The sequence below is a fragment of the Miniopterus natalensis genome, chromosome 14 (genome assembly GCF_054644295.1).
Source record: "Miniopterus natalensis isolate mMinNat1 chromosome 14, mMinNat1.hap1, whole genome shotgun sequence".
Lineage (NCBI taxonomy): Eukaryota > Metazoa > Chordata > Mammalia > Chiroptera > Miniopteridae > Miniopterus > Miniopterus natalensis.
Window position 1 is genome coordinate 23638707 of NC_142094.1, and position 16208 is coordinate 23654914.

General features: G+C 45.3%; 1 non-coding gene and 3 pseudogenes across 1 annotated transcript; 3 read left to right on the forward strand and 1 right to left on the reverse strand.

The window, feature by feature from the left end:
• Positions 1-1082: 1082 nt before the first annotated feature.
• LOC107526068 (left-right determination factor 2 pseudogene) lies at positions 1083-2139 on the reverse strand (annotated as a pseudogene).
• Positions 2140-2260: 121 nt separating this feature from the next.
• Positions 2261-2334, forward strand: TRNAV-GAC (transfer RNA valine (anticodon GAC)). The gene has a single exon. It is a non-coding gene; the product is annotated as a tRNA-Val (tRNA).
• Positions 2335-8700: 6366 nt separating this feature from the next.
• LOC107526081 (cytochrome c oxidase subunit FA4 pseudogene) lies at positions 8701-8952 on the forward strand (annotated as a pseudogene).
• A 615-nt stretch (positions 8953-9567) lies between these two features.
• On the forward strand, positions 9568-10260 carry LOC148091525 (uncharacterized; annotated as a pseudogene).
• Positions 10261-16208: the final 5948 nt, after the last annotated feature.

Sequence of the window (16208 nt, forward strand, 5' to 3'; positions counted from 1 at the left end):
TTGTATTCCTCTTTGTATCTTGACTCTCCAACATAATGCCTGACACACAGTAGGTAGACAACAAATGTTTATTTACTGAATGAATAATGATCTGTTCTGCAGGTCTAGGGGTGCACATGCTAAGGCCGTGAGAGAAATATAGCACCTACTATGTGATGAGCACAGTGGTAGGTACTATGCCTAAATGGTCTTTTTTTCTTTTTTTTAACAGAATAAAATGTGTTTTATTTGTTTTTCACAAAACGCCCTTAGGATCTGAGATGGGAACGCACAGCCCATACTTGACCCTGGGTTTTTTTGTTTTGTTTTTAAATATATATATACATTTTTAAATCCTCACCCGAGGATATTTTTTCCATTGCTTTTCAGAGAGAGTAGAAGGGAGAAAGCGAGAGAAGGAGAAACGTCGATGTCCGTACGTGCCCCAACCCTGGCCCCAACCCAGGCTGGGGATAGAGCCTGCAACCCAGGAATGTGCCCTTGACCTGAATCGAACCCGAGACCCTTCAGTCCTCTGGTTGATGCTCTAACCACTAAGCAAAAACAGCTAGGGCTGTTTTGTTTTGTTTTGTTTTTAAATTGAGTTCAGAGAGAGGAAGGGAGGAGAGAGAGATAGAAATATCAATGATGAGAGTCATTGATCCGCTGCCTCCTGCACGCCCCCCCACTGGGGATCAGGCCCTCAACCCCGGCGTGTGCCCTGACTAGGAATCTAACCGTGACCTCCTGGTTCTTAGGTCGATGCTCAACCACTGAGCCATGCCAGCTCAGCAATCCTAGGTTTTAAGCTCAGACTGGCAGCTGGATTTCTAGCACATACCACAGAGCTCAACCCAGATCCTGTGACAGGACAGGGAAACAGTGACAAACTGGTGTTTCTGCTCCTAGATTACAGAATCTACACAGGTAAGTGCTTAGGATACAGTGCAGTGGATAATATGAAGGAGAGAGAAGATGGGGCAGGGGCTACCCAGTAACAAAAGAGTCTTGTTCCTCCCCATCAGCAGTCCCCATCTCTCCTGGTACCTAGAACACTTCTGAAGCACACAGAAGCCAAGTCCCACGGTGCCTATGCCCAGCGCCTACCGCTCCAGCTTCCTTGGCACCGGCGCCCCACCAGAGGTGCAGCTGCACTTCTGCACCCTCATGTTGGGCAGGCTGAGCACCTGGAGCTGGGGCCTGCCTCCCTCCTTGATGCTGACAATCATGGGCAGCAAGGTGGTCTCCAGGCAGTGCACTGTCTGGGCCCCAGAAATGGCCACCTGAAGGTCAAGGCCTGCAGAGGCTACTGGCAGGTGCCCAACACACTGGTAGGCTAGGAAGCCTGTGGGCTCCAGGACCCAGTTCTTAGCCCACTTCATCCCCTGCGGGTCAATGTACATCTTTTGGTGGCAGCAGCCGGTGCTCTCGGTCACTGGTGCCTGGGGGTCACAATTGCCTTGAGGTCCCAAGTCCCTGAGGTCCAGGATGTGCAGCTCCAGCAGGGGCTCGCCCTGCCCGGTGCCCGATGGCCCCTGGGAGGCAAAGCGGACCAGCTCGTGGGCGCCGCAGGTCAGCGGGCCCGGCCCGGGTGTTCCCTCTGCACTGACACCCCAAGGCGCGGTGGCTCCGGGGCCGGCGCAGCTGCTGCCAGAAGTTCACAGCCTCGGTCACGTCGAAGGCGATGGTCTTCGAGCCCGGAGTCGAGCGAGGTGCGGTCGGAGCCGTCTTCCTGGACCCGCAGCCCCTCGAGGTGCCCCGGGCGCGGGCGCTGCGCGGAGAGAGCGGCTGGTGCCCGCGGAGCGCAGCCGGGATCGGCTCCTGGAGGAGGCGCCCCGAGGTCCGCCCCAGCTCGCCCTCGCGGGGCAGCCGCTGCTCCACGCCAGCACCCCCGGGCGCGGGGAGGCCTCCGCACCAGGAGCCCGCCCGCCGCCTCTCGGAAGCTCCGACCCCTTCCCTCGGGCTCCGACCCCGTGGCTGCGCTTCAGCCGGGCCAGGCGCTGGGCGCTCGCGGGGACAGCGGTGCCCGCCGCTCTGGTCCAGGACCCGCGCCTCGCGGAGGTGCCGCCGGGGCGCCAGGCTGCCCAGGACCCGGTCAGAGCTCCCGGCAGAGCCGCGGGGCCTCCATGGGGCAACTTCGGAGGAGCACAGAGCGGGCATGTCCCCTGAGGGGGCTCTGGGAGGGGGGTCTACATGCTCTTATTTGATATTCACATCATATCTGCGGGCAGGGATCACCCATTTACAGATTAGAAACTGACCATCAAAAATTAAAAATAGAGCCCTGGGTAGCTCAGCTGGTCAGAGCATCGTCCTGACACGCCGAGGTTGCGGGTTCGATCCCCGGCCAGGGCGCATACAAGGAGCAACCAATAAAGGCATAAATGAGTGGACCAACAAATCAATGCTTCTCTCTTTTCCTCTCTCTCTCTAAAAACAATAAATAAAAATTATTTTAAATTAAAAATAGAACTACCGGCGGGCGGCTCCCAGGGTCCCTGCGCTGCGTCCCCACCGCGCCGCCTGACTCCTGGACGCACGCGGCTCCCGCCGGCCTGTCCCTCCCGGACTCGCCACGTCCTCCCAGCAGAGCCTCTCCCCGGTGCTCACTGCAGACACCGCAAGATCGCGAGGGTGCCCCGACCCCTGCCTGCAGAACAGGGCTAAGAGCCGTGGTCACCCGGCCGGGCTCAGCATCGACCTGGGATCCAGGAGATCGCGGTGGGTTCTGTCTGGGTCAGGGCACGTGCCCGGCTCGCGGGCTCGATCCCCAGTCGGGGCAGCGGATCAATGACTCTCATCACTGGTGTTTCTATCTCTCTCCCTCTCCCTTCCTCTCTCTGAGATCAATAAAGATATATGAAGAAGAAAGTAAAAGCGGGGGGGGGGGGGGGGGGGGGGGGGAGCCAAGGGCCGTGGAGCCTGCAGTCAAATCCCAGCTCTGCCGCTGAGAGGTGGTGACATTTAGGCACCTTTGCTTGAAGGGAGAATCTCTGGACTTACACCCCACTCATTTCCTGAAGTTGCAGTCAGTTCTGGAGGAGGCAGGTGGATGTCCAAAGAGGTTTATGAGTCTGAGTGAGAGAACAAGAGTTGAGAACCAAGTTAGCACATACCATGGGTCTCAGCTGCCTCAGAGATTTTGGTAGAGAAAGTGGCTGATGGCCTCCCGTCATAAGACTTTCCCTCTTCCCTTCAGTTCTGCTTTCCTCCACTGCTCAAGATCGTCTTGCCCTGGCCTGTCTGGCTCAGTGGTTACAGTGTCGGCCTGTGGATTGAAGGGCCCCAGGTTTGATTCTGGCCAAGGGCATGTACTTCTGCTTCGGGCTCGATCCCCGGCGCTGGGTCTGGGTATGAGCTGCAGGCAACCCATCAATCACAGTGTCAGACGCACGGATGCTTCTCTCTCCCTTCCACTCTCTCGGAAAAGCAATGGAAAAAATACCATTGAATGAGGATTAAAAAAAAAAGATCATTTAGATTTTTGTTGTCAGTGTTGTTCGAGACTCTTTGAGTTCAGTCCCAGAGCCTCAGAATATCAGATTTGTGGTTTCAGTTAGATTTTTGCTTATTTTTAGTTGTAATAATTGTAGCAGTAGAAACATTTTTTTTGTTTGGGCTAATTGTTTTTGTTGGTTTTTTTTTTTAACTGGGAAGCTGTTTTATAAAGTAACAAAGTCATCCCTGGGTGCTAAGTTGTAAAAACTGTTTCCAAGAAAACAGGTTTTGTTACAATTTTTTTTTTTTCCTGTGTATGTGTGTGTATGTGTGTGTGTGTGTGTGTGTGTGTGTGTGTGTGTGTGTGTGTGTGTATATATATATATATATATATCTTGTTTTTAAAATAATTTTTTATTGTTGATAATATTACAGATGTCCCCCACTTTCCTCCCTTTGCCCCCCTCCACCCAGGCCTTCACCACACTGTTGTCTGCATCCAGGGGCTATGCATATATGCATATAAGTTCCTTGCTTAATCTCTTCTCATTCCCCCACCTCCTCCCCTCTGAGATCTGTCAGTCTGTTCCATGCACCCATGCCTAGGGACTTATTTTGTTTGTCAGTTTATTTTGTTCATTAGATTCCACATATAAGTGAGATCATGTGATGTTTATCTTTCTCTGACTGGCTTATTTTGCTTAGCATAATGACTTCCAGGTCCATCCATGCTGTCACAAAGGGTAAGAGACTCTCCCTTTTTTTACAGGCCCATCATATTGCACTGTGTAAATGTACCAGAGTTTTTCTATCCACTCATCTACTGATGGGCACTTGGGCTGTTTCCAGATCTTAGCTATTGTATAATACTGCTATGAACATAGGGGTGCATACATTCTTTCTGATTGGTGTTTCAGGATTCTTAGGATATATTCCCAGAAGTGGGATTGCTGGGTCAAAAGGCAGCTCCATTTTTAATTTTTTGAGGAACCTCCATACTGTTTTCCATAGTGGCTGCACCAGTCTGCATTCCCACCAGCAGTGTATTAGGGGTCCCCTTTCTCCACACCCTCGCCAGCACTTGTTTGTTGATTTGTTGATCGTAGCCATTCTGACAGGTGTGAGATGATACCTTATTGTAGTTTTAATTTGCATCCCTCTGCTGATTAGTGATGTTGAGCATCTTTTTATATGTCTCTTGGTCATCTGTATGTCCTCTTTGGAGAAGTGTCTATTCAGGTCCTTTGCTCATTTTTTAAATTGGATTGTTTATCTTCCTGGTGTTGAGTTGTATGAGTTCTTTATATATTTTGGAAATTAACCCCTTATCAGATGTATCATTGGCAAATATGTTCTCCAACAGAGTGAGTTCCCTTTCAATTTTGATGATGGTTTCTTTTGCTGTGCAGAAGCTTTTTAGTTTGATGTAGTCTCCTTTGTTAATTTTTTCCTTTGCTTCTCTTGCCCTAGGAGATATATTGGTGAAAATTCTATGTGAGATGTCTGAAATTTTACTGCCTATGTTTTCTTCTAGAATTTTTATGGTTTTGTGACTTACATTTAAGTACTTTGCCAGGCCGGGCGTGGCTCAGCGGTTGAGCATTGACCTGGGATCCAGGAGATCGAGGTTCGATTCCTGGACAGGGCACATGCCCGGGTTGTGGGCTCGATCCCCAGTAGGGGGCCTGCAGAAGGCAGCTGATCATGACTCTCTCATCATTGATGTTTTTGTCTCTCTCTCTCCCTCTCCCTTCCTCTCTCTGAAATCAATAAAGACATATTAAAAAAAAAAAAATTCCTATAGTTGCACTGAAAAAAAGTGGATTTAAAAACCACAAAAACATTTAAGTCTTTTATCCATTTTGAGTTTATTCTTGTGTATGGTGTAAGTTGGTGGTCTAGTTTCAGTTTTTGCATGTACTTGTCCAATTTTCCCAACACCGTTTATTAAAAAGACTGTCTTTACTCCATTGTATGATCTTGCCTCTTAATAATTACTTGTGCTTGCTCACTTTATAATCTGTTTCTAATTGATAAATAGTAAAAGATGAAAAATATGTCTATGTAATTATGAATTTCAGATATATGTCTGAGGACTAACAGAAAATAATATGGAAAAACAGTATGATTAAAAGTAATTATAGCCCCGCTGGCATGGCTCAGTGGTTGAGCATGGACCTATGACCCAGGAGGTTGAGGTTCGATTCCCAGTCAGGGTACATGCCCGGGTTGCAGGCTCGATCCCCAGTGGGGGGCTCAAGTGCAGAAGACAGCTGATCAATGACTCTCTCATCATTGATGTTTCTATCTCTCTCTCCCTCTCCCTTTCTCTCTCTGAAATCAATAAACATATTAAACCAAAAAAAAGTAATTATAAGCTCTGGCCAGATGTCTCAGTTGGTTGGAGCATTCTCCCATACACCCCAACGTTGTGGGGGGTTTTGTTTGTTTGTTTGTTTTTAAATATATCTTTATTGATTTCAGAGAGAGGAAAGGAGAGGGAGAGAGGTAGAAACATCAATGATGAGAGAGTCATTGATCAGCTGGTCCTGCATGCACCCCACTGGGGGTTGAGCCCACAACCCAGTCATGTGTCTTGACTGGGAATTGAACCGTGATCTCCTGGATCATAGGTTGATACTCATCCACTGAGCCACACTGGCAGGCCAAGGTTGTGGGTTTAATTCCAGGTCAGGGCACATACCTATGTTTAGAGTTCGATCCTTGGGTGGGCTGAGTATGGGAGGCTTTTTTCTCTCAGATCTATGTTCTCTCTTTCCCCCCCACTTCCTCTCTCTCTAAAATCAATTTTAAAAACATATCTCTTGGCATCATTAGTGGTTGACCCACAGCAGAGGAGATGAACTATATCTTCTTTGGTTAAGAAGATTAGAAATCGGAGCAAACTTTTCAGCCAAAGCAGTTCATTCATTATCCAACATATTAACGTATTTAACTTGAAGTAGAGTAGGGTTGATCGCAATTACTTTCATTTGCTGATATGCATGTACAATGTAGTAAAGCGTTACTTCTGAAGAGAATAGAAAAGTTTGAATATTTTTAAACTTCCTTTTTAAAAAGAAAGTTGGTTACTCTGTGATATGTTTTAAGCAATACAAAGGCTTTGCTCTTTAAAAAAAACACACAATAGAACTACAAATAGAACCAGCAATCCCACTTCTGAGTATTTATCCAAATAAATCCAAAACACTAATTCAAAAAGATATATGCACTCTAGCTGAGTAGCTCAGTTGGGTAGAGTGTCTTTCCCAAAAGCCAAAATTGAGGGTTTGATCTCTGATCAGGGCACATACAAGAGTCAACCAGTGAATGCATAAACAAGTGGAACAACAAATCTTCCTCTCCTCTCTCAAAATCAATAATAATTTTTAAAAGAGGAAAAAAAAGACATACACCCCTATGTTCATTGAAAAAAAAATTTTATAAATAAATGAAATAACTTATATAACATAGGAGATTCCAACCCCCAAAAAGAAAATGAAGATCAGATATTTAGTAAGTCCTTATGATCACTTACCTCCTATGTAGAGAAGCAGGCATTCAATACTTATGTTCTTTCTCACTATACTCTGTTGTTAGAAATTTAATGTACAGATTTGATGGGCTGTAAACAAAAGACTTGACTGGAAAATGTCAGTTTTCATTTTAAAAAAAATATTTTAAATTAATTTTTAAAGAGAGGAGAAGGGACAGGGAGAGAGGGAGAGAAACATCGATAATGTGAGAGTGAAACATCGATTGGCTGCCTCCTGCACGCCACGGACCAGGGATCAGGCCTGAATCCTGGGCGGGTGCCCTGACCCGGGAATCAAACTGCAACCTTTAGGTGCATGAGATGACTCCCAATCAACTGAGCCACACCAGCCAAGGCAGTTTTAATTTTTTTAAATACCAGATTCCTAAAGCCCAAATAACAGAGAAACTCAAAGCAATTTCCTAAAACCCCTGCTTTCTTGATTAACCTTTACTTCATTTTCTATAAATTTCCAACTTGCCTATTGCACACAGAAAGGTTAAGGTCGATGGTGCTTGGGAGGCTAAATAGACATCTCAGATGGTGAATAAAGAAAAATTGAATTTATTTAGGGGGGATGGGGAATAGGGATATCCAAAGGGAAGGGCTACACAACACTGAGTCAAAGGGTCCACGATGGCAGCAAAAATGTCCTTGGGGCAGTGAAACAAGGAAGAACATAGAAGCAGTAGGAGAGCCTAGGCTGGGCTGCTTTGGCTCCCTGAGAAGTCAGAGAGAGAGAGAAGGGGGCCTTGGAGACATGTTCAGGGAGTAAGCCCAGGACTAGCTGCTGCTGCCCATTGTTCTGCTGGTTGCAAGTCTGCTGGGGTCCCCTGGGAGGGAAGAAGGGGGATGGAGATGGTGCCGGCATGCTCCCCTAGCAGGGAACGTGCACTGGGTCCTTTCTCCTGAGCATATTTATCTCTTCCTTGCAGGTGGAAATCTTAGGGGAGGTCTCAGTGGAGTGTCTCAATAGAATAGTCATCAGCTTTCCAGGTGTGTCCTTTCAGGGTCCTGGTCTCCGCTGATGGGCTGGTGCCAGGGCAGCGGGTCCTTAGTCAATGCGCCTGGTCCTGAGGCAGCCAGGGCACCACTAGTCTGGTTTCACTGCTTTTCTGGGCCTGGAGCTGAAATACAGCTGAGGCCTAGATGTTATCTTTAGGGAGGAAACGCTCTGGGGGTCTAAACCACATGACCAGCGATATGGTGGGGAGGACAGGTTACCCTGGGGACAAGGTTCTTGTTTTCCCAGTTTTGCCCCTTGCTAGGCATCCGGGACTTCCTGTCCTGGAGAGTTTCTGTATCCAGGTTTCTGTACCTGAGTTTCTGTACCTGGGTTTCTGTACCTAACACACACTAGCCATGGAAATCTGATGTCACAATGTAAGAATATCTAACATAATTTCTAGAGTCAAAAATAGTAAGAATTACACCATTTCACGCACTTCCTTTATTTTTAAACTTATTGATTTTTAGAGAGAGAGAGAGAAATATCGATTTGTTGTTCCACTTATTTATGCATTCATTGGTTGATTATGTGCCCTGACCCAGGATCCAACCCAAAATCTTGGCATATCAGGATGATGTTTTAACCAACTGAGCTACCCTGCCAGGGCTCATGCAATTTCTTAAGATCTAATGACCTACAGTAAAAACTGTAAGTAGTATTCTCATCCTCGGTGCACTGACTACCTGCTCCGGGGCCTTGCAGTTTTGTTTTCTTTGCTTCCGGGTCCTCTGCCACAACCATGCCCTGCCAGATCCTCGGTCAGGCCAAGAAGCATCCAAACTTGATCCCCCTCTTTGTATCTATTGGAGCCAGAGGTACTGGGACAGCACTGTATGTCTTATGCCTGGCATTGTTCAATCCAGATGTCTGTTGGGACAGAAAGGATAACCCAGAATCTTAGAAAAAACTGGGTCCCAATGATCAAAAGAAGTTCTAATGATCAGTGAATGTAGATTACTGCAAACTGAAGAAAGAAGGTCCAGACTTCTAAATGAAATTTTTCACTATAAAGCTGCTTAGAATGAAGGTCTTCCAGAAGCCATCTGCACAATTATCCACTTAGCCAGGAAATATTTCCCCTCCAAATGCACAAAATCATGTTGGTGTGTTATGTTGAGGTTTACACTGATTGATAAATATTTGAAACTTGGGGAAAAAAAAAGATAACCAAAATATGTTTTTAAAAATCAAACCATAGAAAAGAGTGTACAAATATTTTTATTGATTTTTAGAGAGCGGGGAAGGGAGGTGGAGAGAGAGACATTGATGCTTCTATCTCTCTCCCTCTCTCTCCCTCTCTCTGAAATCAATAAAAAAAAAGTAAACTCTTCAGAAGAAAACACACACTCTAAGGAAAATAATGCCAGATCCTTTTATTCCATAGAAGGCGTGGCCCAGCAGCCTTACCCAGATTTTTGGTACCAGAATCCTGTCTATAATCCATTCTCTGTTCCTGGGTGGGATTCAGAAGTGGAAATGTGTATTTTGCATGTTCAGTGGTGCCCAGTGAGTACCCAGGCTTTCTCGCACCTCCGTCTTCTTTGCCCTCTGCACCTAAAGGAAGACCTGCATTCCCTGTGTGTTGCAGTCCAGCACTACAGTGGCTATGGGGGAAAATGAGAACCCAAGGGACTCAAGCTGGACTTCAGCAGGGGCAGCACAATGGGATTTCACAGCGTTCCTTGGAAAGCAGGGTGTGATCGAAAACCTTCATGAGGGTGAAGACCCCTCCCCATTTGAAATGTATGAAGAGGAAGTGGGAGAGACCACCAGCTACCCCCAGGGGGCCATTCCCTCTGCTGCCTGGTTGGCCCAGTCTAACAAAGTTGGTGAAGCCATCCAGTGTGATATGAGCTGGCGACAGGCCGCAAAGCTGGAGAAATCCCCTGAGCAAATGCCCTTGGTAAATGCAGAGTCATCTCAGACTGCATAACAAAGGAATTGAGGAGAAAGTCCAGGAATAGGGAATTAAACCAGTCCAGGAGCATATTCTTGAATAGTAAGACAGTGTATTTGAACAAAAATGCTTCCCGACGACTCATACAACTGTGAGCTGGAAGGTGAAGCGTGTGAGGCAGATTGGCTCTGTGAAGAAGTTGGTAGTCAAAGTTTTAGAGAAAGGTTTTATCATATGGCATGCAGGGCAACTGGGCTGTCAGAGAGCTCTCTCTACTCCCAACTTGTCTGGCCCAGTGGCAATAAGAATAACAGTAATAAGTATCCTGAATGTGAGAACATCTCTTTGATTAGGGTGTTGAACAGACAGGAGGACTGTGAAATCATTTGCAGCAAGCTTTGAACAGAACGTATCACGGCCAAACAGGAGGGATTGGAGTCCGAGAGAGCATCACAGGAGATACTGGGATGAAATGAATTACCGAGTTCCAGCTACAAAGAAAAACTAAATGTTGCATCATCATGATGGACTGGAACCAGTGATGTCTTGATTTGAACTAATAAAGCTGTTATACCAATAAAGACGTTAAGCCTTTGGAATTATAAGTTGTAAAAGTAAATATATTGAATGGCAAAAAAATTAATAAGGCATTTGTGCTATATAATGCTTATTCTTGATAAATGTAAGTAAATAAAAGTTAATCTGTGGTCTAAAAAAGACTACCTAATAGAAGACTTAAAGATACCTTAGGTCCATGACAATGTTTATTAAAATCGCACACCAATTGCTCTGGTTCATGAAATGTCACGGTATGTATAGGATTGGGGGACGCTTTCAAAGAAAGTTTTTTAGCCCAGCCAGGCGTGGCTCAGCAGTTGAGCACGGATCTAGGATCCAGGAGATCGAGGTTCGATTTCCCGGTCAGGGCACATGCCCAGGTTGCGGGCTGGATCCCCAGTCGGGCGCGTGCAGGAAGCAGCCGATCAACGACTCTCTCATCATTGATGTTTCTCTCTCTCTCTCCCTTTCCTTTCCTCTCTCTGAAATCAATAAAAACATTTTTAAAAAAACTTTACAGCAAATTTGACTTTTCCTATGCCTTCTCCAGCAGGTGCTCTCTCCTCCATCCAACTCCTTCCTGATCACTATGTTTTCATGTTCCCACCAGCTCACTTGCTTGGATTGTTGCAAAAGTTTCATAATTTGCTTCCCTGCTGTCAGATCTGTCAGCGTCTGCCTTCCCAATAGTCCAATTCATCTCTCCCAGATTAATTTTTCTAAAACATAGCTGTCACCAGCTTCCTATTATCTACTGAATTAAGTGTAAACTCTTTAGCCCAAGATTAAAACTGTTCATGATATAACCTTGCCCTCCTTCTCTAATGTTATTGGTCAGTGGTCTGCCATACAAGAGTTGGGGAGTCATGAAGGTGGGCTCAAGCATCTTAAGATAGGAAAACTTGACTATTCTTTGTTCTTTGTATGTGTTGAATTTCCGTGTGTGTGTGTGTGTGTGTGTGTGTGTGTGTGTCTGTGTGTGTGTTTGTCTTGGCCCATGCTTGGCCCATGTCAAAGGACAGTTCAATTACTTCTTTTCCCTGATGATCACTAACAAGTATGGTCTGTCTTTCTCTTATATCCTCACTTTTTATTTGTGTATTATATTGATTTTATTATTAGGGACATATTCATCCCACAAAATAGTATATATTTTGAGAGAGGGGATTGTTTTCTTCTCCACTTTTTAAGTCTCTGTCTAGTAGTTGCTAGATATCCTAAAATTGAAGACAAAGATAGACAAGATTGGTCTTTAAGTAGACCCCCCATCATTTATCATTTATTTAGTGTCAAATGACATATCCAATGAACAAAACAGATAATCCCTACTCACACGGAGCTTACATTCTAGTGGGGAAGAAACATAATAAAGCCATTTTATATATCATATAAATCTTATTTGATACACATATATGTAATGCTGGTAAGTGCTGTGGGGAAAAAAATAAAAATAAAGCAGAAAAAAGAGGCAGTGAGTTTTGATAGGGATGAGTTTGAAGTGGGCAGTAATTTTAAATATTGTGTAAATACTTGAAGGAGGGGAGAGAAAGAGGAAGTTATGTGAAATATGTAGGAGAAAAGCTGTACAGCAGGAAGAACAGCATGTGCAAAGGCCCTGAGGGGAGCGTGCCTGGTATTTATGAGAAACAAAGAAGCCAGTGTAACTAAAGGAGAATCCTAGGATTTGAGGTCAGAGAGATAATAAGAAAGCAGTAGACCGCTGTAAGAATTTCTGTAAGTGATATGTAAAGCCATTGAAGGGTTTGGGGATAAGAAGTAACAAGATTTGTTTTAGGTTTAAAGGATTGCTTTGGCTGCCATGTTGAGAATAGACAGTAGGGAGCAAGAGAAAGCAGGGAGACTAGGAAATTAATCAAGGCTTCTGGACTGAGGATGGAGTTGCTATTTAATGAAATGAAGGAAGGCTGCAGGGGTAGCATGTTTGCAAAGGACGATGAAGAGCTGAGTTTTGGATGTGATAAATAGATGCCAAGTAGATATACAGGTGGAAATACTGAAAATATGAATCAATAGAGTTGGCAAGTGGGTGGGAAGGGCTGGAGATTGGGAGTCATCAACATATAGATGGTATTTAAAACTATGAGGTTGGTGCCCAGGCCCGTGTGACTCAGTGGATTGGGTGTTGCTCCTTGCACTGAAAGGCTTCTGGTTCGATTCCCTGTCAGGCCACATGCCCAGGAGCGTGCAAGAGGCAGTCAATCAATGTTTCACTCTCACATTGATGTTTCTCTCTCCCTTCCTCTCTCTAAAAAGAAAAAGAAAAGAAACACAAAAAAAATCTATGAGGTTGGTTAAGATCTCTGAAAATGTAATTATAGAAGAGACACACGGACATGAGGACTAAGCCCTGGGACACTATAACATCTGTAGGTTGTGAAGTTTAGTAGTAACCAGCAGAGTAGATGGAGAAGAAATACTTGGATGTTTAAATCACTAGACCTGTCAGTTATCATCCATATCAACTCTTCATTCTTGATCTGGATTGAGTTCTGGAGTTGGGGCCATTAAGCGATAAATTAAACCTGTAAGGTGCATCTCATTCGGAATGGAAATGGATGACGAGAGGTGTACCAGTACAACCTACAGGCCAGGGGAAAGTACACATTAGCGCTAGGAACTGGGGCAGTTTTGCTAGTTATGTAATATTAAAATATAGACACTTCTCTTTTGTTGCAACATAAAAAACCTTAGGGAGCTTTTTCTTTGTATTTTTTTATTGTGATAAAATGTACTTTGTATAAAATTTACTATTTTAACCATTTTAAAATGTGCAGTTCAGTAGCATTAATTCCATTCACAACATTGTACAACCACCTTCACTTTTAGGAGCTTTTGATTCTTCATATTAGACATGTAAAATGTAAATAATGATATTATTATATGGGTCTGTATTTTCTGGTGGAAATTGGAAATTGGGAACGTGGGGGAAAATAAACTTGAAGTCTGGATTCATTATTAGTGATGAAATGTGGCTAGAAACACCTTGCAGAGGCATATCCGTAGAAAGAGAAAGGAGATGAATGCCCAGTAATTAGGAAGGTTGGAGTAAGTATTGCAAAAAATAATAATAGGTAATTTTATTATGGGTGAGAGGATAAAATCTCAGTTCTTGTCTTCTTGAAGGAAAGATTCTAACCAAGAGACAAAGTATAGTAAAGTAAGTAAGAATTTATTGGCTGCAGCAAAAAATGTATTCAAGACAGTGAAACAAGGAAGGTGCACAAACAAAGCAACAGGAGAGCCTAGGCTGGGCTGCTTTGGCTCACTGGGAAGTCAGAGAAAAGGGACCTTGGAGACAGATTTAGGGGGTTAGCCTGGGACAAGCTACCACTACTCATTGCTCCCCTGTTTGCATGTCTGGTAGGGTCCCTTAGAGGGAAAAAGGGGAAAGGGAATGGCACAGGCGTGCTTCCTGCGGGGAGAGCGCACCCTGGGTCCTACATCCTAAGCTTATTCATCTTTTGCAGGTGGAAATCTTAGGGGAGGTCTCAGAGGAGTGTCTCAGTAGAATATTCATCAGCTTTCCAGGTGTGCTCTTTCAGGGTGGTGGTCTCCACTGATTGGTCAGCGCCAGGGCAAGGGTCAGGGGGTTTAACCACATGACTACCTATATGAAAAGGCAAGGGTCCAAATGGAATAACCAGTGATATGTTATGGGAGGGTAGGTTACCCTGGGGGCAAGGTTCTTGTTTTCCCAGTTTTGTGCCTTGTTGGGCATCAGGGCTTTCTGCCCTCATGAGTTTCTGTACCTGGCCCATTGTCCTCACTCTACTCAAGTCTGTCTATAACAATTTCTGAGATGATGAAAGTTTAGAACAACTTTGGTCACCAAGACTAGTAATGAATTTTGACCAGGTTGGAACTGATAAGGAGCTCACGGTAAGAGAATAGTGTCCATTGAAGTTGTTACCTGGGAGACGATGAAGAGACCTCGGTTCTTGTCTTCTTGAGGGAAGGATTTCAATCAAGAGACAAAGTGTAGAAAAGAAAGCAAGAATTTTTTGAGTGCAGCAAAAATATACTTAGATGAAACAATGAAGGGCATAGAGGATGCAACAGGAGAGCCTAGGATGGGCTGCTTTGGGTCACTGGGAAGTCAGAGAAAAGGGGAAAAAGGGGGCCTTGGAGACAGGTTCAGGGGGTTAGCCCAGGATGCGCTGTTGCTGCCCATTGCTCCTCTGGTTGCAAGTCTTGTGGGGTACCCTCAGAGGGAAAAAGGGGTAAGGAGATGGTGCTGGCGTGCTCCCCTGGAGGGGTGGGGGGGAGAGCACATTGGGACCTTCATTTTCAGGGGTTCTAAAGGCTGGGCATTTAGGAGAGATCTTAGGGGCAGGTCAATAGAATATCATCAGCTTTATGCTGATGTACCAAAATGAGACTTAGTCTCTTAATTTGTCTGTCCTTGCATGTGGTTAACAAATAGCATTAATTAGGTTTCTGTTATCTGACTCCCTGAGTAGTGTGATTTAAGCAATTTACCCTCTGGCTGGGGAGGAGAAATGCAAGCCATTTACCCTTAAGTGTCCTTGCTTTAGGGAAGATAGGATTTACGAAGTGGCCACAAACTGCTGTTTAACTATCTGTCTCAGTTTCCCTATGCCCCCTGTCCTGGAATTTCCCTAGCTTCATACCATGCTATAACAGGGTGGTCAAGAAATATCGTCTTGGAGTGCAGTGGGCCAGGGAGAAAAAACTGGGAATTTCTAAGAGTTTAGGGCAGAGAATTGGAATTGGTGGGGAGGAGAGCTTGGTGGAATTTGAGAGCTAAGCAGAAGGCAGAAGTATTGTTAGGGCCAGAGATGTTGATTATGTTCTGTTGACCGTGATTGTTAGCTCTGGTTATAAGAAAAATACATCATGTTCTGTTAACGGTGATTGTTCTGTTCTAATTAGAAAAAAGCACTTCCTGGCTGGGAGTTGTACGTCTGGGACGTGGGAATTACCCTTGGAACGCAGTCCATTCTCCTTTTATCATGGAAAGATAACCTTGTTCCTAAACAAAGGGTTCCCCCAGGCGCCCCATCCTTTTGCAAACCCCAGCCCACATTGCCAGTAACCTGTGACCATTATGCTTTGCCTACTTCCCCATGCCTGTAATTCCTTTTTGCTAACTTTCCCTTGTGATCTTAGTCCTTCTGCCCAATGTAAGCAACTAGCTTATGGGGGGCAGGTTAGAGCAGATTTCTGTGGATGACCCCTACTGATCTCCCATATTGCCAGCAATATTGGAATAAATGCACATATACGATTCGGCCTGTCTCTGCTTAATTCGCTCAAGTGGTGCCAGGCAGCCAGGACGCACTGTTGTCCGGTTTCAGTATTGGTGTAATTTGTAGAGCTCCAGAGAAATAATCTGCTTTAGCCGTATTTCTTTGGAAGAAGTGGTAGGAGTGGAATGAAAGTTTCGTAGGGGGTTTAGACAGGGCAGAAATTGAGGTTCAGCGAGCAGCTCTGAGCAGGCAGAGCTGATCTGGCAGGAAATGGTGCAATTTCAGAGGTTCCTGGTAAGAATGAAGAACCAAAGGTTGGTTCTGGAAACGGTTCATCTGAGGGAGGTCAGAAGACAGCCTCCTGAGAGGTTATAGATCAATGGTCAATACAGGCCAGTGCACAGGGCAGAGCTTCCTGAACTGGTGGGTTTTGCAGGGACCCTCTCGCGGGCCACGTTTCCCTTCCAGCGTCTGGACGTAAAGGGCCTGGGAAGGGAGCCCGCAGCGGCGACGTGGGGTGGGACTGGCTGAGGCAGTCAGCAGGGCGCCAGACTCCAGCTT